General features: G+C 56.9%; 1 pseudogene; it reads left to right on the top strand.

The window, feature by feature from the left end:
• Positions 1–4,932: 4,932 nt before the first annotated feature.
• LOC119108740 (uncharacterized) lies at positions 4,933–5,108 on the top strand (annotated as a pseudogene).
• Positions 5,109–5,442: the final 334 nt, after the last annotated feature.

Genomic DNA, 5,442 nt, shown 5'->3' with positions numbered 1-5,442 from the left:
CGGGTTCTCCCCGATTCGCCTGAGAGGCTGCACGCTTTTGCATATCAAATACCTTTTTTCGTGGTCGCACATTCCGGGATATCCCTCGGTTGCTCAGGGGCTCTTCACATTGGTCTCAGGCTCTTTCCACCTGCTCCGAGGGCCTTATGCTGTTGCTGGTGCTCATATAAGGTAAGGCACCAGGCCGCCCGATGCTCCGTTGCTTTCGGGCCCTCTTCTTTAAGCTAGGGGTATTTCTCTTTGATCTCATTTGCGAAGGACTCTTCACTTCTGTCGGCGCCCTTTCTGTTAACTTGTCCGGGCACTGTTGGTTGCACAGGGACATTAATTCATGCACATTGGCAATGGTTAATTTTCCTTTGCTCGGAGGGCCCTGCGCCCTGGCCGTGGTCCTATACTCCCGCCAGCCGCGACACTCCCAATCGTTTTGGAGTCCATCACGTTGGTATTTTGTGTTTCTCGCTTGCTCTGAGCGCCCTACACTCTTGACGTTGACGGGACGGGACGTGAGTTGACGGGAGTACGTGATTCTAATGGAACTACAAATGCGGCATAAGAGAACACATGGGTATGTTCTTGTCGAACTTTCTTCGGAATAGACCATCCAGCACGGCCCTGTCCGTTCCATGTCCAAGGAAACATGGCGTTCCGCAGGGGAGCGTTCTCAGCATTGCGCTTTTTGTTATCATGGTTAATGTCAACTGAAATATTTCCTCCACAAGTAGGGAGATCGCTTTTTGCCGACAACCTTGCCATTTGGACAGATGGCGTGTTCCGACTGTTTGAGCTGGCCACCGAGCCACTTATGCGCTGGATCATCTGCCAGCTGCATGGGAACGAGCTGAACCTCTGCCATCCGCTGCTGAGCCTGAGCCTGGACGGAGCGACCACGGGACCGAGCCCTTTATATGGACTCATTGGCAAGACCTGCACTGGAGAGGTCCGGGAGACGGACGGTGTGACATTAGAGCCTATGCAGTGTCACGTGCCAAACCTACCAGTCGACCTGATTGAGCAGCTGAGCACCGACTGGCAGCTGCTGTACCTGCTGAACTGTCTGCGGCGTTCAAAATGGCTCCGTCCGAAGCGCAAGAGCCCGTGGCGAATTGGACCGTCGAGCCGCGCCAGTTAAACGTCAAAAGACACTGCCAGTTAAACAGCAACAGGCACTATCCTCGAAGTGATAGCAATGCATGTTCAAGCTCTATCACGTATCATTTGGTGTTTCACGTGCTCACTGTTGACCATGTACTTATTAGCATACGTTGTGCAAAGGTATATCGCATTATTTGGTCGTTCGGTCATGCATGTATTGCGCTATATTTGAGGTCTCTGATTATTGGCAAAATGACATACAAAAAATTGACGCAATAATTTTGGTATGACGTAATGGTCAATGCGGAACAAACTGAACTTATCTATTCGCTTTTCTTTTCAGATGGTTGACACTAGCCGCTCGCCTGCTCCTACCTTTCATCTCTACCGAGAACTCCAGCAGCGCTCTCAAGGACCTTCTCCGGTTTGTGGCTGGCCACTATGTGCCGGCGTGGTCCGCCATCCGGAAGAAACCAGCTGCGACTTAGCCTCGCAGCACACACAAGCCACGGCGCAGCCAGTCCTCCAGCGCAACGGGTATTAAGCCTATCCGGAAGGGCTGCTGCTGAACATGTTGAGGGACGAGAACTGTGTGGTCCGCGAACAGGCCGAATGGGAACATCGCACCGTGCGTAAACAGCAGACCGAGAGTCTTCTCCACATCAGGGTCTTCGCCATCCCCGCGATAATCTACGAGGTACGCCGAGCTGTTACCCTGGCGCAGACCAATCACACAGACTTCACCGCGAGCCAGAGCTGCCGACAAAGTTAAGGTTCCGCTGGCTATCCCACCCCACCTTATGCGGGACCCATCGACGGGACGGAGGGGGCCGTTGCCGCCAGGCCGGCCATGCCGCACGGCCTCCGGCTGAAGGGCCCGAGCGCTAGAGCAGGGCAGACAGCCGACAAATGGCCGGCCCGCAGGCGATGTGTGAATGCCCCGCTGCCGACAGAGACTTCTAACCGTGGGGCACGCAAAACTGTTATGCACAGCCGCCGGCTGTGCATATCAGTATATCGGGTCAAAGTGTAGGACTGCCGCCCCTGCCCTTCTACTAGTATTTCATTTGATCTGTGCATTAGTGTGATCACCGCATCACGAGATATCCCCCCTGCCCTCCCTTAGGGTTGTATGTCCACTGTGTGGGTGCAATTCATGCTTATTTCTTGCGTGTATTAGGTGCAATGCAAGTGGTAATGACCACGAGATGCTGCCCCATTGCCTGAATTATCTGCTACCAATTCTCATCTAATCTGTGTGTTGGTGTATTTACGTTACAATGAACCACACATACCCCCCCCCCCCCCTTCTTTTTCTGCTAGCGGCGCGTGTGCACGGGCTGTACCGATTATTATTTGATCTGTGCATTAGTGTAATCATATGGTGTCAACACGACATGCTTGCCCTACCCCCGGACTGTGTAGCACTCCAGGGTGTAGCCCACGCCCGTTCCCTTGGCTGGCCGGCCGGCTGTGGGTTTGCCCCTTCCCTGCCATGTTCGTGGGCGTTGGGTAACCGCGGCCTTCTCGTGTCGACTCGGTTTGGCCACCGGCTTTCCTCGCCTTGCGTCGCGCCTCGAGGCGGCGCAGTCTTGTGTCGTCGCCGCGCACGTGCCGTATGGCCGCGGTGACGTCGCCGACGTCCTAAGGCCTGCAATCCATGCAGCATGAAGAGGTGTGATGCGGCTCCCGCCGACGGGCCCGCCCCCCCCCCCCCCCCCTCTGCTGCCCACCATGGGGAGGAAGGTGCGCCAGTGCTTCACCCCTTGGTGGCACGCTACGCCGTGCCGTGGCATTATGGAAGTATGTTTTTTTCCAAAACACTGTGTCGCGTATAACTGCGCTCCAGAGCGTGGAGCGCATCCGTTTATCTTTTTACCATTTCCTGTAATGAAACATGACCTTTTATGACTAAAAATCTGTTCTTAGCACCTTCATATGTGATACGTCCCTTACATGGGGACCGGAATATTGAACTGATTTTTAAACATTCGAGGGCTTACTGGAGCTTGCTTTCGCCCTGCCGGCGGTTGGCCTGGTTGGCCGGACGATGTCATGTCACCAACAGCGCGTGCCGTCAGCCCGGCAACATGCAACGCCAACGCACCACATGCTTGTACAAGCCAACGCCATACAGACCAAACGCCTGACAATGACCATTGCTGCCGGCTGTGCATATGAGTGTTGCACGCCCTGCGGCCAGATGTCTCTGCCGGAAACGTGGCATTCACACATGGCCTGCGCGCCGTCCAATGGTCGGCTGTGTTCCGTGCTCCAGCGCACGGGCACCGCGGCCGGAGGCCGTGCGGCCTGGCCGGCCTGGCACCATTCCTCAGCTACATGGGCGTCTTCACTTCCGAAGCGCGGCCGCGCGCTAGCACGAGACGCGGCGCGACGCCACGCTCAACTTGCACCAAGTTGGCAACACAACTCCATAACTGCCAGGAACGCGCCACCACTGCAGGCGCAGGACGACCAACTTGGCTCTCGGAGCCTGGTGCGCCAGCCATCCAGCGGCCATAATGGCACTAGCAGCGGCTGGGCGATTTTCGACCGTAGCGACACGCGTCCCGGCGTCAGTTGCACGCCCACAGACGCGGTGCGAGGACGTGTTCTGCCGATCGCCTACACTGAGCACCTATTGATAGTGACGGTGTGCTGTCACGTGGTCCGTGATCGCCAGTCGGGTGACGTGACGTACAGCGCACTGGCGTCGTCGGCGCCGGCGACCGCTCCATGGGCGCAAACTGTCGACGACCTCCGGTCACGCGCCAGTGTGCCGACGCAACCGCCACGCGTCTCGACCAACGGAGATTGCGCGCACGACACAAGTTGCAACGAGATGCTCTGCAATGTGTCATCTTAGCTGGTGTTATTGCGCGGCGGAGAGAGCACTGCTCGCCGTCGGTCGCTAATCGCTCGTCGACGCGGCGCATGGGGCCAGGCGCGTGCACGCTGGCCTTGCAGAGCGACAGCAGACGGCATGACACCAATGCACCTGTTGCAATTGCATCTGCGTCGCTTGTCGGCATTTTGGCTAAGATCAAATTGTAGGACAGCCGCCCCTGCCCTTCTCGTAGTATTTCATTTGGTCTATGCATTAGCGTAATCACCGCATCACGAGATGTCCCCCCCCCCCTTTAGGGTTGTATGCCCACTGTGTGGGTGCAATTCATGCTTCATTTGTTTCGTGTATTGGTGCAATCGAATGGCAATGACCACAAGATGCTGCCCCATTGCCTGAATTATCAGCTACTGATTCTCATCTAATCCGTGTGTTGGTGTATTTACGTGACAATGATGAACAGATGCCCCCCCCCCCCGCCCCTTCCTTTTTCTGCTAGCGGCGCGTGTGCACGGGCTGTACCGATTATTATTTGATCTGTGCTGTAGTGTAATCACATGGTATCAACACGAGATGCTTCCCCTACCACCGGACTGTGTAGCACTCCAGGGTGTAGCCCAGCCCGTTCTCTTGGCTGGCCGGCCGGATTATGGGTTTGCCCCTTCCCTGCCATGTTCGTGGGCGTTGGGTAACCGCGGCCTTCTCGTGTCGGATCGGTTTGGCCACCGGCGTTCCTCGCCTGGCGTCGCGCCTCGAGCCGGCGCAGTCTTGTGTCGTCGTCGCGCACAGTGCCGTCTGGCTGCGGTGAGGTCGCCGCCGGCCTAAGGCCTGTATAATCCATGGTGCACTTGACGGGGCGGATGCCGCTCCTGCCGACGGCCTGCCCTCCGCCGCTGCCCACCAGGGTGAGCCAGCGCTTCACCCCATTGGCGGAACACCGACGCGTGTAAATGCGCTGCAGAGCCTGAGCGCATCCGTTTGCCTTTTTACCATTTCCTATAATGAAACATGACATTTCAAGAATACAAATATGTTCTGATCAGCATGATATCTGATACGTCCCCTACATGGGGACCAGAATATTGAACTCATTTTTGAACATTGGAGGTGTTACTGGAGCTTGCTCTCGCTGTGCCGCGGGTTGGCCTGGTTGGCCGGCCGATGTCCATGTCACCAACAGCGCGTGCCGTCAGCCCGGCAACACTGCAACGCCAACGCATCACATGGTTGTACAAGCGAAAGCCATACAGACCAATCTCCTGACAATGACCATGGCCGCCGGCTGTGCATATCAGTGTTGCACGCCCTGCGGCCAGATGTCTCTGCCGGAAGCGTGGCATTCACACATCGCCTGCGCGCCGTCCAATGGTCGGCTGTGTTCCGTGCTCCAGAGCACGGGCACCGAGGCCGGAGGCTGTGCGGCCTGGCCGGCCTGGCACCAGCCCTCAGCTGCATGGGCGTCTTCACTTGCGATGCATGATGCCGATGCCGATGCCGATGTT

The sequence above is a fragment of the Pollicipes pollicipes genome, unplaced genomic scaffold (genome assembly GCF_011947565.3).
Source record: "Pollicipes pollicipes isolate AB1234 unplaced genomic scaffold, Ppol_2.1 Scaffold_6686;HRSCAF=7923_pilon_pilon_pilon, whole genome shotgun sequence".
NCBI classification, from domain to species: domain Eukaryota; kingdom Metazoa; phylum Arthropoda; class Thecostraca; order Pollicipedomorpha; family Pollicipedidae; genus Pollicipes; species Pollicipes pollicipes.
Note: the sequence above shows the minus strand (reverse complement) of the source record. Positions and strands in the feature narration are given on the sequence as shown.